This window comes from Dendrobates tinctorius, unplaced genomic scaffold (assembly GCF_039654945.1).
Source record: "Dendrobates tinctorius isolate UK_male_01 unplaced genomic scaffold, ASM3965494v1 ptg000040l, whole genome shotgun sequence".
In the NCBI taxonomy this organism is placed as follows: Eukaryota; Metazoa; Chordata; class Amphibia; order Anura; family Dendrobatidae; genus Dendrobates; species Dendrobates tinctorius.
In genome coordinates this window covers 16,820,001-16,839,243 of record NW_027361708.1, presented here as the reverse complement: position 1 = coordinate 16,839,243, position 19,243 = coordinate 16,820,001, and the positions used below count along the sequence as shown (strand labels likewise).

Sequence of the window (19,243 nt, the reverse complement as noted above, 5' to 3'; positions counted from 1 at the left end):
CTGTGCAGATATACGCGTTTCTAACATACAATGCGACACCCCCTCCTCGTTTATCAAGTCTGTTTCTTGCAAATAAGTTGTATCCTTCTAGTCTTGTATTCCAATCATGTGTATTGTCCCACCAAGTTTCAGTGATTCCAATGACATCATATTTCTTTTCCTGTGTTAGTAGTTCCAATTCTTCTTGTTTGTTGCCCATGCTTTGTGCATTAGTATAGAAACATTTTAGTTTGTGATTGGTTTCTCTTTCTCCAATATTTTTATTAATTAGATTCTTTCGTCTTTGTTCTTCCTTTCCACTTCTAATAGCAGAGTTCTCAATAGCATTTGTCAGGTGTATGGCTTTTTCTGGTCTTTTGCTTCCCTTCCCATGTTGTTCTAGTTTAAAGCTCTCCTTACAAGTGTAGCAAGGCGACTTCCAAATACATGCTTTCCAGTCTTCGTAAGGTGCACCCCATCTCTAGCAAGTAGTCCATCGTATAAGTAGTTCACTCCGTGATCCAGAAATCCAAATCGTTGCTGACGGCACCATCGACGTAGCCAGTTGTTCACCTGCAGAATCTTATTCCACCTCCTTGTTCCATGGCCATCCACTGGGAGGATGGAAGAGAAGACCACCTGCGCTCCCAGTTCTTTCACTTTCTTGCCTAAGTCTTCAAAGTCTCTGCAGATGGTTTCCAGGTCGTTTCTTGCAGTGTCATTTGTCCCCACATGTAGTAGCAGGAATGGGTTGTCTTCTGTAGGTCTGAAGAGTCCTGATATCCTGTCAGACACATCTTTAATTTTTGCACCTGGAAGACAACACATTTCTCTTGAAGTTATATCCGGTCTGCAGATAGCGGCCTCAGTTCCTCTCAACAGGGAATCCCCCATGACCACCACTCTCCGTTTCTTCTTCACAACATTTTTCTTTCTCCATCCAGGAGGACTCTGAAGGCGTACAAGGTTGCTGCTTGTTGGCAAAGTCTTATCCTGATGTATTTCTTCATTGTTTTCCTGCGTGAGAGCCTGGTACTGGTTTCTGAGCAGTATGGGTGCTGACTGCCTCCTGATCCTCCTGCTTCTCTGGGTCACATGTCTCCATTCCTCTGTTTCTTCAGGTGCACTTCGAATTTCTTCTCTTTCTGTAACATGAAGAGATAATTCTGCTCTGTCCAAGAACTCTTCACCTTCCTTAATGATCTTCAACGTAGCTAACCTCTCTTCGAGATTTTGCAACTTTTCCTCCAACAGGGACACAAGCTTGCATTTGTGGCATGTGAAGTTTGGCTTTTCCACTGGTAAGTCTGTGAACATGTAGCAAGAAATGCAGCTCACCAAATGGCTCCTGGCCTCTTCCATCTTGAGATTTCTTAAAAACGATGAAAGATGAGCCCAAATTCGTGCGCCGACAGGCGCGCGGTTTTTCCGATTTCCTCTTTTCAGCTGCAACGGCCAAAACCCAGTGATCGTTGAGCTCGCGGAGACTCTTCACTTATCCCAGAAGGCACTGGGAATATGCAAATGATCTCCTCAAGACTCTTCCCCTGGTTTTCCGATTTCCTCTTTTCAGCTGCAACGGCCAAAACCCAGTGATCGTTGAGCTCGCGGAGACTCTTCACTTATCCCAGAAGGCACTGGGAATATGCAAATGATCTCCTCAAGACTCTTCCCCTGGTTTTCCGATTTCCTCTTTTCAGCTGCAACGGCCAAAACCCAGTGATCGTTGAGCTCGCGGAGACTCTTCACTTATCCCAGAAGGCACTGGGAATATGCAAATGATCTCCTCAAGACTCTTCCCCTGGTTTTTTACAGGCCTCCCTCATCTTTTTAAGTGGAAGAACTTGCACAATTGGTGGCTGACTAAATACTTTTTTCTCCTCTGTAAGGCAGGTTTCACATTCGCGCTTTTGAGCGCAGCGACGGCCAGCGCACGGCCGCCGCTAAGCCCCGCCTCCGGGCGCATGACGTTGCATGCGTCGTGCGTCCCCTATCTTCATCACAGAGGGCGCAGGCCGTGCGCAGTCTGCGCACAGTCTGCGTTTGGCGGCGCATGCGTCCTTTTGACAGTGCGCCGAGCAGCGCCAAACGCAACCTGTTGCATTTTGATTGTGCTTGGCGCACCGTCAAAAGGACGCATGCGCCGCCAAACGCAGACTGTGCGCAGACTGCGTATGGCCTGCGCCCTCTGTGATGAAGATAGGGGACGCATGCAACGTCATGCGCCCGGAGGCGGAGATACCGGTGGAGGCGGGGCGGGGCTTAGCGGCGGCCGTGCGCAGGCCGTCGCTGCGCTCAAAAGCGCGAATGTGAAACCGGCCTTAGAGCAGCAGTGAGGATGTTACCTTTAGTAGCCATTCAAACCCATTTGTGTCAACTTCTGTGCATGTTAGCAGGCCAAAATCACCAGAGTGTGTGAATAATAATCTTAATTTTTATATAGCGCTAACATATTCCAACTTTGCACACATTATCATCGCTGTCCCCGATGGGGCTCTCAATCTAAATTCCCTATCAATATGTCTTTGGAATGTGGGAGGAAACCCACGCAAACACGGGGAGAACATACAAACTCCTTGCAGATGTTGTCCTTGGTGGGATTCGAACCCAGGACTCCAGCACTGAACCGTTGATCAGGGTCATTTGGATGTTTTGAGTTGTCATGATTCAAAAAGAGAAAACACAGTAGTTTGACAATAAATGGCTTCACCCAACTACTAACCATGAGTGGAGAAAAAGTTTTGGTGTCATCATTCATATTCTCTGAAAAAAATGCCAAGAAAGCAAAAATTCTGCCGGGGTATGTAACCTTTTGAGCACAACTGTAACTCTAGTCTTATTGGCTAAGGGTACATGGTTCTTAAATCTTATCTGTGGGAGTCTTGCGAATCATGTCCCCTTGTTAAAAAAGACTAGATTTTTACATGGGAAATATTAAAAAAAAAATAAACACACCCTCAGCTTTAGGGAATTTGCTGTAAAAATAACATTTATGGCAAATTAAAGTGTTTTTATCCCAAGCTGTTCCATAAGTGGGTAAAGATGCATTTATATTGCACGATAACTGGAAATGTGCATTTTTAGGACTATAGAAAAAAAGGTTATTTACATGTTTGTTTTTTTTCAGTAAAATGTGTTTTGTTTTTTTTCTTCTGCTTTTCTTGATATTTCATATAAAATATATAGTTACTGTTTTTTTTTAATTAAGTACTATAGAGGGTGGACCCCGGTCAGTAAAGTTCGGCATCCATACAAAACACCTATTTGGGCACGGACCCCGAACACTGGCTAATCCTATAATTACATGCTAAATAAAGACAAAGTATAAAGTCTTTTATTAGAAATAATAAAATACACATTTCTTTTTAACGCCCATTCTATTAAAAGCCCTCGTCCCCTGTTCAGGCCCCCCATTTAAGTGTATCGGATCGGGTGCTGTTCTGGTACCTGAACTCACTTTTTTTCTTTTTTTTTTTTTTAACTGTTCGGCCGGACTTGAACATACAGTGGTCCACCCATCTCTGTTAAGCACCACTCCAGCCTTGTTTTTTCTTTTTCACCGATGGAGTGGTGCTTCAAATCTAAGTCACCTGCTCCTACACTGATACTCACCCTCCAGCATCTTCTCCATTTTTTTGGAGCTGCTCCTGTCTTGCAGCGCCATCTTATGACCTTCTTCTTGTGTAGCTTCTAACTGGCTTCAAGTCAAAAGTTGTGTCACAAGCTTGCAATATATGTCTGTGAGAGCCAAAGCGAGGCTGTCAGACTTGCATGGAAGAGTGACCTCCGGCTCGCTCCAGCGGATGTCGCTGGCTCTGTGTGCATCCCTGTGTGATTGTCCGCATAGATAAGTGTAGAAACTGCCTGCTTTTTACAAACATTAGTCTGTTTTGTAAATCTGACTAAACTAGTGCATTTAAAGCATAATAAAAAAATTTCCTCTACATCAACCTTTGGGCTGTGGAAAATTGACCATGTGGATTTATAATAATGGGTATTTGTGCGCACCCATCCGTGTAATAAGGATTATTAATTTGAGTAGCTTTTGATCCCGTACAAGGTTATTGGTAGATGAAAATCTGACAGCGCACCGATAGATTCAGTGTGCAGTCTGTATGCTCTGGTTAAAGGGTTTGTCTAGGCTTGAGGTCCAAGTCTACAGTCATTGTATGCGAGTCCTCAGAGTGCACTGTCAGGAATCTCCAGTGCTGGGAGCAGGTGAAAAGTGACTGGAGATATGCAATTTGCATACTTAGTCTCATTCCAACTAGACTTGCCTGGTCTTGCTCAATACAAGTGTATTGAACTGGCCGGGCATGTCTAGTCAGCATGTAACCGCATGTGTGCAAATTGCACACTTGGTGCGGGTTTACAAGCTGCAGATTGTCAATTTCAGTTGCGGAGTCTAGTTCTCCGCAGCAGAAAGACATTTCCGTAATAGAAATCTATTGGATGCGGTAAGTCCGCTTTGTAAACACACCTGCGTGCTTTGGATGCAGTGACAATATGCTGCTGTTTCCTGATCGTGGGCACGTACCCTAAGAAGTTTTGACCATTTTGCTTTAATAATCCACCCTAATTACCGTTGTAATATAGTATAGGTGTGTTATACTTGCCAGTGGCCATCTTCTATGATTTCCAGAGTCATTCTGGTCTTGTGTGACCTTTGCGAGCTCAAAGAAGGAATATTGTGTGGGGCAGTGCTCCTTCTTTCAGTGTAAGCCTATGGAGTCTTTGAGTGATGCTCCATATACATTGCATTAGTGGCTTACGAAAGTATTCACTCCATCCCCTTTGGCATTTTTTTCAATTTTTGCTACCTCACAACCTGTAATCTATTTTTTTTTTTTTTTTTTTTTTTTTTTTTTTGAGAGAGAGTTTGCATCAGTTCATGTAAAGAACATGTCTACAACTGTGAACATTTAGTGTTCTTTTTGTGAAGCAAATAACAAATAGTACAACATAACTGAATTTCAGTGTGTGTATCTATTAACCCCCTTAACATCAATACTTTTTAGAATCTCCTTTTGCTGCAGGAAACATTGCAAGTTGCTTTGGAAAAGTCTCTATGAGCTTTCCACATCTCACCATGGGGATTCTTGCAAATTCCTCCTGGCAAAACTGCTCCAACTCCTTCAAGTTAGATGGCTTTCTCTGGTGAACAGCAATCTTCAAGGCTGACCACAGATTGTCAATTGGGTTAAGGTCTGGGCTTTGACTAGGCCACTCCAAAACATTACACGTTTCACCTTAAACCACTAGAGTGTTGTTTTAGCTGTATACTATGGGTTATTGTCTTGTTAGGTGAACCTCAATCCTGGTCTCAAATCAAACAGGTTTTGCTCAAGAATATCCCTGTATTTCCCACTGTGTCTTCCCTTCAACTGTGACTACTATCCCTTTCTCTGCTGGTGGAAAAACATCCTCACACCATGATGCTGCCACCACTACCTGTTCTTTCCATTTGATGATAATGGAGTTGATGGTTCTCCGGGGATCATCAGAGATTGGGACATTTTTTTATAACCCAACCCTGACTTGTGCTTCTCAATAACTTGGTCTCTGACCTTTTTGGAGATCTCCTTGGTCTTCATGGTGTTTGGTTAGTGTTGCCTCTTAATGGTGTTGCAGCCTCTGTGGCCTTTCAGAAAAGGTGTATATACTGACAGCCATGTGACACTAGATTGCACACGGATGGACTTCCTTTCACTAAGCTTGTGACTTATGAAAATAGTTGCTTGCAACAGAATTGTTTTAAGGGCTTGATATAGAAAAAGGGGTGACTATGTATGCACATGCGAATTTTTAGTTGTTTGATCTCATACATTTAACTTATGCCTAAGTTTTTCTCACTTCACTTTACCAACTTACACTATTTAATGCTGATGCATCACACAAATCAGATTCCAAAATATTTAAACATGTGGTAATGTAAAAAGCCAAGGGGGTTGAATACTTTCACAAGCCACTGTAAACCCCTGTTTAGGTTGCTTAGGCTGTAGGCCGCATGAGCCAATAGAGAATGGCCCTGGGAACTGGGGAAGATGGTGATCGGCTAACATAAAAAATAAAAAAACACATACCATGAGATTTCGCCTTTCCAAAACCCTGTGTGATGACAAATGCACATTAGCAGGCCTCCACTAATAAAGGCAAGGGGCAGCACAGGTGCAAACTACTGATAAAAACAGCCACCCCACACCTACCAGACTATGGAGGGGTTGGCTGCCTAGTAGAAAAAAATTACACATTGATATGACTTGCATGATGCCAGTAATACAAGTTAGTGTGATGCTAGTGTCTGGCTTGCAGCCTATTAATAACACCCATAGTATTATCAGGTGTGCTGCACCAGCACTATAATATGCAACACACAGGGACAGATGCCACAATAAACCAAGCCAACAAAAAGAGGCCTGGCTGCATCCAGCAAAAAAAAGTGCAAAAAATTGATGCATATGATAAATACATTAAATGAGGTATTGGTTGATATTTTGGCCAAAATAGATAAGCCCACAAGCCACATCACAGGCCCACAAGCCACATCACAGCTCCTCATATTTGTGAGTCCTAACACTAATATAAGAACAGCTAACATAAAAACAAAAAACACATACCATGAGATTTGGCCTTCCCAAAACCCTGTCTGATGACAAATGCACATTAGCAGGATGCAGCAGGCCTCCACTAATAGAGGCAAGGGGCAGCTGAGGTGCAAGCTACTGATAAAAACAGCCACCCCACACCTACCAGACTATGGAGGGGTTGGTTGCCTAGTAGAAAGAATGGTGATCGGGAAGTATTTTGATGCACTTACACGTAATTACATAGGTAATGGCTCATATTATGAAATAAAAGTTTTGCCGTTATTCTTTACCATCCACAAAAGTCTGCAGCTGGGAAAGAGAACTACAGGCTTGTGTAAGGTGAAAGACATGCGAATTGTATTGTTTGTTTATCAGATTTGTGTAGAATAATAAGTACATGTTGCATATTTTTTGCAGATATTCTTTGAGTAATCAGACTACAGCCTTGTGTAGAGCACAAATCTTTAATAAAATCTGCAATACAATACATGCCAAAATGTGGCAAAATTGACCGCAGGTTTGCCACAAGTGCAGAGCTGTATAATACATTTAGCAAGGTATTGCAGGGTCCTTTTCCCTCTCCCCACGCTTACTATTGTGTGAGGCACAGCCAGCTATTAAAGCGATCTGGGTTTCGTTAACATCTGTTGATGTTATATTGGGAATTTCGCCTTAATTATAAGAGGCAAATCCTGAGCCCTGACTGGAAAACTCCAGTTGGTAAATAATCCCGTGATCACCATAAGGACATGTAGCCTCTGTAGTTTCCATTTCAGCAGTTTCATCTTGTTTCTCTTACATTTGTCCACAACTGTATCATGACTGTAGAATTTCAGGCCCGTAAGGCCACTATAAGGGCCAGTCTTATACTTTAGTAGTGTAGCCAAAAGAGTTTCCGTTGGCATGGGTAGGAATCGGCCAAAAAGTTATTAGCTGAAAGCTAATATTTAGATGATTTCGCTTGAGCTCTGCACCCCACTTTACTACATCTTCCCGCTTTATATAGCGAGGTGTTTTGGTTTTTTTTCATGGCAGCTGCAGGTAGTGTACAGTTTCCAGACCCATTCCCCAGATTTAAGGACTGAAATGGGAGATATAGGGGCAGACACATCATTGGTGCAGCTGCATGGGGGCCCAAGAGTTAAGAGGGCCCATTTCCGCCTCCAAGGCAGCAAGGAGCTTTTGTCATAGCAGAACTATTCTTCCACTTAATACACTAAATTGCATAAAGTGGCATAAATTCAAAAAAAAATGGAGAAATGTGGACTGTACACAATTCAATAGAGTTGGATATGCAGGGCCCCTATCAGGCTATGTGCACACGATGCAGGTTTATTGCGTTCCCGCAGTGTCTCTTTCTGCGCGAAAATGCACCAAAAATGCAAAATATTACTAAAGGGAGGTTAATCAAAGAGAATCCAGTATTGTTGTGCACATGATGCGGGAAATTCCGGCCTTATTCGCCGCATTTTATTTTCCGTAGCATGTTAATTCTTTTTGTGAATCTGCAGCGTTTTTCACCCATTGACTTCCATTGAGGCACTCAAATCTACAGCGAAAACACAGGTATAAAAGGTTTGCGGATTTGGTGCCAAAAACGCAGCCGACTTGTCAAAGGACATCCTTCAGCAGAAGGAGGAAGAGTGTGTGGGCGGAAAATCTAGAATAGAGCCCATCTTGGTTAAAGCACATCAACAATGGAGGTTGGACTTGAAAATTACTTTTTTATTTATTTTTTTAATATATCTTTATTTAGCTAACAAATCTGCAAACAAAGCCACATACAAATCCTCATGTAAATCCACATCAAAAATGCATGCAATCTGCACATAAAATACGAAAGATTTCCACTGCGTTTTCTGCCAAGAGATGCAGACAAATCCGCAATGTGCGCACGTAGCCGTAGAGTTGAACGAATATCTTCGGTTCCCAGCTTATTCGGCAAGTTATAGAGCTTAGCGAATAAGCTACAGCGGGATAGTCACATCACATACATGAAGAGTCCGTATGTTGTGCTCTCCATGCATGTGCTGTGATGCGGACACAGCTGCGGTGCTGATCAGCTGTTCGGCCTGCGCGATCCAGCTTGCCGAATAAGCGGAGAACCAAAGATATTCGCTCAACTCTAGTTCCTATACTGTGTGTGAACTGTCATGAATCTCTTGTAAGCAGTGAAAACTAATTATTATGCACAGTTTAATTTTCTAAACTCTGAAGATTTATTTAATTTCATCCACTTGAAAATCTATAAACTTGCCACACTAGTTTATAAAGGTACGGTATATATTTCCGTCATTTCCTGTTGGGCAGAAGCAGCTCAGAATACATTGTGTACTAGCCTCCTACGACTTCTCTTGAATCTCCCACTTCCTCTTGATTCTGTAGACATTCCAAAGCAGGGACAGTGAGACCCAGCGCTGATTGGGCACAGGGCTTACTAGAAATAACCACATGCGATCCCCGGGAATGCGAGTGCCGACACCGCTGGAACGACAGTGGCACGGGAGGTGGTTATTTTATCGGGGCCAAACATAAGGAATGAGAAGCGGTTGTCCTAGTAGTAGAAAACCCCTTTAAGGTCATTGTGTTGCAAAAAGTCAGTGTTGTGCCCAAGAGAGCGATTTCTCTTAGAGGTTGCTATTGACTGCAGCATGTAGGGGTTTAATTGAGCCACTTTAGAAACGCACTGCTGTGTTTGGGAATGAGCAATTTTAGGGGGAGCCTCAAGATCACAATCCCGGGGTGAAGATGGACTGCCTTTTCATATTCTTCTGGAAACCGATAGGTTCTATTAGGATGTGAATTGGCAGTGCTGTGATGGAAAGTGACTCAATTTTCCAGGCCCACGTTTTCCTTTTTTATTTGTTTAATAAACAACTGCCAACATTGTAATATAAAAGGACAGTGGGTATGTTCCCACGGTCAGTAAGGCCTTTTTCACATTTCCGTTTTTTGACGTCAGTGTAAATCCGCCAGAATGTGAAAAAACGGATCCTCTTCCGTTGTGGCACAAACGGAGGTCACCGGATCAGTTTATTGACGGATCCGCATTATCAGCTAGTGAAAATTTAAAGGAACACGAGCCTAGAGAGATCCAACGGATGACCATCTGTCAAAATCCGCCGCTAATGCAAGTCAATGGGAAAAAAAAAACGGATCCGCCAAAAAATGGCGGATACGTTATTTGTTTTTTTTTTGCAAAACTGCGGATTTTGACTGATGGCAACAAACGGAAATGTGAAACAGGTCTAAACGCTGCGGGTTGGACCTCGCGTACATCCGCAGAGTCCAGCTGTTACAGCATAGTGGATGGGATTTTCTTGAAATCCCATGTTCACTATGCGTGCTCCGACACCCGTGGCTTACCTGCGGAGCCGGACATGCAGTACGCCTCTTTCCAGACCGCAACATGTCTTTTCATCTTGTGGAGACGTACGTATAGGACTCGGTGATTCTGCACGGTTCGATGAACACATGCGGAATCCCCTGCGTTCAAAAGCCGACTGTGCTTTGGACAGAGCGGATGTGCTGCGTCCAAAGCGCAGCCGATTACTGACCGTGGGGTCATAGCCGAATAACTTTATTACTTATGTGGTCAGTTGGGTTCCTTCGTGGTGCCATCTGGTTTGACTGACAACCCAGAATCTGTGGCTTTGGTGCAAATGTGTAGTGAGATGATTGCTGGGCCTTGCAGTAGTACATGGCTACATATGATGGCCTCTGGAAGCTTTGTGTCTCTTCATCTGCAGGAAACAAGAGAAGGGTTCATGCTGAAGGTAATGCCTTGACTATGGCATTCAAGTTTCATCCCAAGTGGTTGCCGTTCCCTAGAGTCCTTATTTTCCAACTGTCTAATTCAGCTATTTTTGGTACTAAATTACTATCCTTTTCAATCTGTTCTGATCTTACACACCCTGTTGCGGATTTTTTCTGCAGAAAAATCGGCACTGCTTGGCAGAAACCGCAGGGTAAAACACATGCTGTTTTCCCTGCGAATTCCTATACTTTGTCCAGCGGAATTAATGCAGATTCTAGTGCGGTTTGGGCTGTGCAGATTGTGGAAAGAGTTTTTTTTATGTCCCGGGAGGGAAACTGCAGCAGCGGAAGCGCAAAAAAAAAGTGACATACTGCGGAAAATAAACCGCAGATTTTTCCGCAGCATGTGCACAGCGGATTTGGTTTCCATAGGTTTGCATGGTACTGTAAACCGCATGGAAACCGCTGCGGATCCGCAGGACCAAAATCCGCAACGTGTGCACACACCCAAAGAGTGATTTTTAAGGTTGTCTTCCTCTTGGTATGTAATGATTGTACCCAGTGCCTATATGTTGTATGAAATCCTTTCCTGTACATCTATTACAGCTTTTTTTTTTTTAAATGTAAAGCCCCCGTTACACACTGTGATATCGCTAGCAATATCGCTGTAAAGTCACCTATTTTGTGACGTTGCAGCGATATTGCTAGCGATATCGCTGCATGTGATACTTACCTCCGACCGCCTCCCCCGCTGGTTATCGCTGATCGCGCGAGAAGCTCCTGTACCATTCCTCGTCGGTCACTTCCTGCGGCGCTTCCTGTGGCGCCGATGAGCGACGCGTGGACGCGGGCGGGAGGACGCAGGATCGCCGCGTCTGACAGGTAGGTAGCGACCCCCGTCCCCAGCGATGTCGCTGGTGAGATCTGCCTGTGTGGCAGCTCACTAGCGACCACCTAGCGATGCACCAGCGATCCTGACCGCGTCATATCGCTGGTCGGGATCGCTGGTGCATCGCTAGGTGTAACGGTACCCTAAGACTGAGCACTGTTTTGTCATCATAGACACACTTTGCTTAATCCTGAATTGGTGCCTATTGTTTTCCTAGCACTAAAAGAATAACTCTTATCCTTATCCTTCCATATTTCTTAGTGACTCCAGTTGTACTCCAAGACAATAACTCTATAACATTCTTCCTTTATTTTTTTATGATTGATTTTTGGACCATCACTTCTTTCTGTCCGTACACAGAAGTTAGCTGTAAGCTGAGTACGCTCATATAGCTCTCACTCCTGATTGTCTTCCCCAATACATATGTACACTTGGCTCAACTGTGCATGCGTTCTCCATGGGTAGAGAGGAGTGAGCTGCTACCTCACTTCTGGCCGTGACTTATCTTCCTTGAAAATAAAAGGAAATGAAGCCCATTTCTTTTCCATGACCTCATCTGTCTGGGGCAGGTTTCCATAGATATTAGTGGTTTGCCAGTCCTGTCAAAATAGGGAAGTTCTGGGGGCGTGGTCTGGATGCCTAGGATGCCAGTTGCATGAGCTGAATGCTCCTTCCCTGAGACCCTGCAAAGCGACAATTTCAGCACCTTTCCTGCATATTAATCAACCCACCCAGCTACCCGAATCCTCACTGATCACTGGCAAGATGACATGGGGTAAGAGAAAACTCAAAAACCAAAGCAAATTGGAGATTTTCTTCAACAGGGATACCAGGCAAGATGGCCCCTCAGTAAGCAGAGTCTCCTGCTCCTCGGGAGAGTCCCCCTCTCCACTGCCCCTGAGCCCAGTATAGACCACCGCTGCTGTGCAGGATGAGGCAACACCCACCTCACCTTATCTCCGGGTCCATCACCAGGATCTAGATTTTCCCACTTGCGGAGGGACACGCGGGAAAAGTAGTTCCAGCAGGCCGGCGGATGGATATGCAGCGATGCACACCTCCCCTGCACTCCCAGAATAACGAGAGATGTTGCAGAGAAAGAGGATTCTGGAGGAGACAATTGTAAATCTCTTGCAGTATTACAGCAACTTCCTACAACAAATCTCCCTGCTTCAGGAACTTTAATTAAAGATATGCTGATGGCTTTTAGCACCGCAATGCTAAAGGACTTTTCTTTAATGTTAAAACCTGTTACATCTCACATTCAGGAGGTGGAGGACAAAATGGGAGAATTTGCATCTTCCCATAACAACCTTATTGACTCTCACAATGACATGGCAGAAGACCTAGAAGCCATATATAATAAACTTGTGGACTTGGAGGATCGTAACCGCAGGAACAATCTGAAATTAAGGGGTGTACCAGAAACCACCACACCCTCTTAGCTGAGGGGTTATGTGCAAGATTTAATCCAAGCGGTGGTCCCCTCCTGTTCACCATATGAACTAATTATTGATTGAGCGCACAGAGTATCTCGCCCAAGCCACTTGCCAGACACTGTTCCGAGGGAAATTGTTGCACGCATTAATTGCTATCATATTAAAGAGGAACTTCTCTTATTCCAGAAAGAAAGGATCTCTACCTTCACCTTTCCACCAAATCAAAATTTATGCTGATCTCTCGGCAGAGACACTGCGCTTCCGCAGACTAATGAATCCCATCACTGCAGCCCTCAGAGAATCTCAGGTGGCATACAGGTGGGGGTACCCCAAGAAATTGCTCATTAACAACAAAGGATCGTGGCATACTGTCTCTTCATATGAAAGAGGAAGAGAATTGCTTCGTACCTGGGATATGCAAGTGCAGGAACAATCTCAGAAACAAAGAGGGCCGCCTGTAAGGGCAGAGGAGACATGGCAGAAAGTCCTCCCAAAAAAAAACAGGCGCTGAAGATATAATCATTATCTATATTTTACTATCTTTTAACAAGGGTGGTATCCTGACTGGTTGGTGCGGACAGTGATATACCCCCCGCCCCCCCCCGCAGATTTCCTACTCCCGCGTTTTGTGGACTGAAGTGCAGTCCTCGGTCTGTTTCATGACTTTACTTCTGATTTTATTTGTTTGCATACCTGTGGTTTATTCGGGTCCAGCATTTTCCCGCTTTGCAGGGAATTCTGACAGGTGTAATGGGCAACCCATTAGTCATACTAGCATCCGTATGTTTACAATATGGTTATTACAATATGCTCACTTAATGTTACAGGCCTAAACAGCCCTCATAAAAGATCTTATATGTGGAAAGAGGCGGTCGCAGCTAAATGTGAGGTGTTTTGTGCCCAGGAGACGCACTTATTGGAGAAAGACTCCCACAGACTGTCTCATTGGCTCTTTCCATATGTGGTCCAATCTAATTTCTCGAAGAAAAAAAAGAGGGGTGATGTTAGCTATCAAGGGGTCTGTTGCTTTCTCCTCGACTTATCTAGAACTTGACCCTGCAGGTCGAAACTTCATACAAGTGGGCACCATAAATAATGTTTTATATACTATAGCTGTCATTTATGCTCCAAACCAAGCGCAGACTAGATTTATCAAAAAATTAACTAGAATAAATAAGGTTAAACAGGGCCACGTAATCATATGTGGGGATTTTAATTGTGTTTTTGATAATTCTCCGGACTCTTCCCCCCCAACCTCCAGGGGGCAGCCTGTTCTCCCCCCTTAGCCTTTCGGGAGGACCTATATGACATATGGAGGGTTCTTCATGCATGTGAGAAGGACTATACCTACTTTTCACCGGTACATTACTCCTACTCCCGGATAGACCTATTCTTGGTTAGCAGGTCTCCCTAATATCGTTAACTTATCAGAAATGGGTATAATAACTTGGTCGGATCACGTCCCCATAAAGATGTCTATTCGGGAAGAATCTGAGTGCCCCCTTTAATCCCCGTGGAACATGAACCCCTTTATTCTAAACCCCTCCCCCCCATTTAGTGGCACAAACAAAAGTAGATCCAAAAGCAGACCTCCATGGCCCAACAGCCCCTGATACAAATCTGTTTTTGTCAAGCATTAATCTCCAAACTCTTGCACCAGACCAGTTAGAAATCTTAAACGCACCTTTGATGGAGACTGAATTGACCAAAGTGATTAACTCTCTCCCAGAGGCGAAGGCCCCAGGCCCGGACGGTCTTACAAACCTGTACTATAAAGCTTGCCAGGAGACCTTAGTCCCACACTTATGCAAAACCCTACAGTTAGCAGCAAATGAAGGGAGCTTCCCAAAAGAAATGCTGACAGCTACTGTGATCACACTCCCAAAACAGGGAAAGCCACCGGAGGTGCCCCAAAACTCCCGCCCGATTTCATTGTTAAACACTGATGTCAGAATTTATGCTAAGTGTATTGCTCTGAGATTGGTGCCTATCATTCCTTCCCTTATTAACCCAGACCAGGCTGGTATTGTGCAAGGGCGGACTGCAGCTGACAACACCAGGAAAGTAATTGATTTGATAGATGTAATAAATAGAAGGGGAACACCAGCGGTGGTAGTGGCCTTAGACGCCGAGAAGGCATTCAACCGAGTGAGATGGTCGTTTGTCTTCTCGGTTCTGGAGCGTATAGGGTTTGGGGGTCGGGTACTGACTGCTATTAAAGCTCTGTATTCTGCTCCGTCGGCTAGGGTTTTTGTGAATGATACCATGTCGGAGACATTCCCCATTACAAATGGCACTAGGCAGGGGAGTCCTCTCTCCCCCCCTAGTGTTCATTTTAGCTTTAGAACCACTTGCCCAAGCAATCAGACAAAGTACAGAGATCTGATAGAGGTGGGGAAACAATCTCATTGCATCACGTTGTATGCTGATGATGTGATATTGACGTTAGGAGTCTTTGCCGGCAGCTCTAGAGATTATTGAAAAATTTGGCCTCCTATCTTACTACAAAATTAATGAGAATAAATCTCAAAATCTACCCCTTAACATACCATTACCGCAGTTGAAACGCCTTAAGGCCATTATGAGGATGGACTGGCAGATGGAGCAAATTTCATACCTGGGAACGTTGGTAACATCATCCTCCACTAATTTGTACAAAGCCAATTACCTCCCCCTACTAGCAGATATTGAGAATGAGATGAGCAGACTCCAGAAATTTGAAGTCTCCTGGGTAGGTCATATTGCACTGTTTAAGATGTTACTACCCAAAATGTTGTATTTATTTCGCACGGTGCCGATATCACCTCCGAAGGTGTTTTTTCAACGTTCTCATAAGCTTCTGAATGCCTTCACCTGGGGAGGAGAGCAGCCTCGGTTGTCGAGACATTTTTTGCAACTCAACTCAGCCGGTTGAAGAACTGGTGGAATCGCGACCCCCCCCAAGTAGGTGATCCCAAATAGAGGCACATTTTGCACCCTCACACAATCTTAGGGCGGTGCTATGGGCAGCTCTGGTTGACCCACGGAACCTGGGGGCCCTCCTTCCACTGACTAAGCACTCCCTGTCTGATTGGCTTCAGGTTCACTCCTCCACACATCCCTGCATTGCCTCTCGAGGCACCTTTAGAACTTCTGGAGGTGTTATCAGAGGACCTTGACCTGTACCATTGGAAGATATGCGGGATCACGGTATTAAGCGATATAGTTGAAGATAGCTCTCTTTTGCCCAGTTGAAAAACAGGTTTGGCTTGACCTTTTAAAGACCATTTCTCATAGCTCCGGGTACAATACATTTTAAAGAAATATCTAAACTTCCCATATCGGGTTAATAGTGATATTATTAGGACCCTCTCATCTTCCTCATCCCTAGATATGGGCTTGAGACCCCTTTATGATTCCTTGGGACATAAGAGCAGATTTGTAAAATCTATACCCTTCACATCTTGGGGAAAAGACCTCGGTAAAGCCATACCTGACAAGGACTGGTTAAGAGCAATTAAATTGGCAGGACGGACGTTTAGATGTGCGTCCCACTTTGAATCACACTTGAAGCTGATACTCCGCTGGTATTTTACTCCCGTGAAGCTCCATTCCATGTTTCCCAACACCTCACACCTATGTTGGTGAAACTGTAATCAGGTGGGGTCCTTATATCATATATTTTGGGATTGTCCACTTATAACTTCTCTGTGGGATTACGCCTTAAGACTTATATCACTTGTAGTGGGACATAACGTCCAGCCGTCTACCGAGGTGGTGCTTTTCCTCTTTAAACATACATGCATTCCCCCCTTGCTCTAGAGTGGTAATGGCTCATATTGTGTTACCGACAAGACTCCTATTAGCTAAACAGTGGAAAAAAGATGTTATTCCTAAGATAGAGGCCATAGCTCAAGCAGTTAATACCACGTTTATTTTTGAAAAAATGCTAGCCCACAAAAATAACGCCTTACAGAAGTTCACCTGGGATTGGTAGGCTTGGGAAGCCACACAGTTAGCGAGTCACAGTTGAACCAGTCAAAGGCTGGGGGAAGGCCCTGGGTGGGAGAGGGTTAAGACCGGAGCTCTTTGTTTATACTGCAATGGTTGCATAATTACACATTTATGTTACTTTGACCTGTGTTGTACATATGTGATAATGTTGTATTATAGTATTTTCAATAAAAACGAATTTAAAGAAAAAAAAATTAGGGAGGTTCTGCTGATTTTAAGGCTGGGGTCACACAAGTGCATAGTCTCTCATCTGAGAGAATCTGGTCAATTATGCAAATCATCATAGTTGGATCCGATTTTCAATGATGCGGAGAAGATGGATTTCTCCGTTTTCTCCATTCTGTCAGTCTGTGGAAATCAGACTGCATGTCATCCGAGTGCAGTCCAATGAGTTCCATGGTCTCTTTGACTTGCATGATCAAGTGATCAAATTCTACCATGCTGCAATTTTTCTCCCGAGCCTGGTCTGTCTAAGAATAAAATCAGACATGTGCATGGCCCCATAACATAACATAGGTCCGAGTGCAATCTGATGTTTTGTTGAATAACACTGGGACCCGACAATATTGTAATCTCCAAGCGCCGTAAATGAAAAAGTATTTATCTGCAGCCATAGTGACAATCTGCATGTAAATACCATCTAAAACATGTGCAAGTGTCAAATTGGAAGTGCAACTGCAGGGAGAAGATGAAGTTTTGTTCTCCCTGCAACTGTTCATTTCGTTATGGGGCGGCATGACTCCCTCTGCTCCATGACTGGCATCCGGCTCCACTGTTTTAGCCTCTTAAAAACCAGGGGTATTTGTTTTTGTGTCTCCCATGTTTTTGCTCCTCTTCTTCCCAGAGCCATAACTTTAGTTTTCCATCAATATGGCCATGTGAGGGCTTGTTCTTACTTTTGAACGACACCATTAGTTTTACCATATAGTGTACTGGAAAACAGGAAAAAAAATTCAAAGTGTGGTGAAATTGTAAAAGAAAAAAAAGTTCCATTCTACAATTGTTTTTTTTTTTTTTTTTGTCCTGTTCACTAAATGCTAAAACTGACCTGACATTATGATTCTCCAGGTCATTATGAGATCATAGACACCAAATATGTCTACATTATTTTTAATTTAAAGTAGTGAAAAAAAATCTTAATTTTGTAAAAAAAAAAAAAAAAATTCATTTTCCGAGACCCATAGCGCCATTTTTCAGGATCTGGGGTTGGGTGAGGGCTTATTTTTAGCGTGCCGATCTGACTTTTTTATTGATACCATCTTGGTGTAGCTCTGATTGCCCGTTATTGCATTCTAATGCAATGTTGCGATGACTAAAAAAACAAACCGTAATTCTGGTATTTTGACTTTCTTCTGCGTTTTGCTGTTTACCGGTTGGATTAATTGTTTTTAGGGTAGGTTCACACAGGGCTTTTTTTCTGCAGCAAAACCTGATTTCTTGTCAGGAAATAAGCTGCCGCAAAAGCGCAGGTTTAGGTGCGTGTTTTGGTTCTTGTTTTTATGCGTGGTTTTTTTTTGTCTTTGTTTATGCTAATGTCCATGATTTTTCTGCAGAAAAAAACTCTGAAAATAATGATATCTGCATTTTTGCAGCGTTTTTCAACACCCATTCAAGCCAATGGGTGAAAAACGCTGAAAGAAGTGACATGCTCTATGTCCAAAAAAAGCCGCAAAGCACAAAATGCTGATGGCACAAAAAACCAGTGTGTGTGCATGAGATTTCTGAAATCTCATAGGCTTTGCTGGCTCTGTAAAAAGCAGTTGAAAATTAGCATAAAACGCCCAGTGTACCTTATATATTGACTGGGCGATTCAGAACATGGCGATTCCAAATATGTGTATTTTTATTTTTGTGTTATTTTGAATGGGGTGAATGAGGGGGGGTGTTTTCCACTTTTATATTTTAATTTAAAAAAAACAATTTTTTTCCCCTTCAATGGGAGACTAGAAGCTGCAGCCCTGCTTTATGTAGCAGAAATGCTCACTTGCTATGAGCCCGACCACTAGGTGGCGCTCATAGCGATCCAGCAATGACAACTACCACAGGGGTCTCCTGCATACCCCAGGTTGCCATGCCAACCCAACGACTACCCGTGGTCATGTGACACGGGTGCCGATGGGCCTGGTTTGCGACTCGCTTCCGTCACGTGCATGCTAGATACCTCTGTCAGAAATTGTCAGTGGCATTTAACATGTAAACAACCGCAGGTGGATCGCGTAAAGGGGAAGGCACCCACTGACTGACACTGCACGTTATTGGGTGTTAAGGGGTTAAAAAATATTTACCTGTAGATTACCACTGTGGCTGCAGGTAAATAACACTTTGGTTTTTCTATTTTTTTTTTTTTTTTTTGACAGGTTCTCTTACATCTAATGTGTGTGAGGAACTTTAAATCCGCAGCATGTCAATTCTTTGTGCGGATTCCGCAGCATGTCAATTCTTTGTGCGGATTCCGCAGCAGTTTGGCACCTGCTCCATGACAGGTGTCAAACCGCAGTCTAATCCACACGAAATCCGCAGATAAACCGCAGGTCTTTTGCCCTGAAGATTTACCTGCGGATTTAGGGTGTGTGCACACGTTGCGGATTCTGCTGCGGATC

At 43.7% G+C, this 19,243-nt stretch overlaps 1 protein-coding gene across 1 annotated transcript in view; it reads left to right on the top strand.

The window, feature by feature from the left end:
- MACROH2A2 (macroH2A.2 histone) overlaps positions 1–19,243 on the top strand; it is a 64,185-nt gene that overhangs the window by 6,487 nt on the left and 38,455 nt on the right. The window lies entirely within an intron of this gene.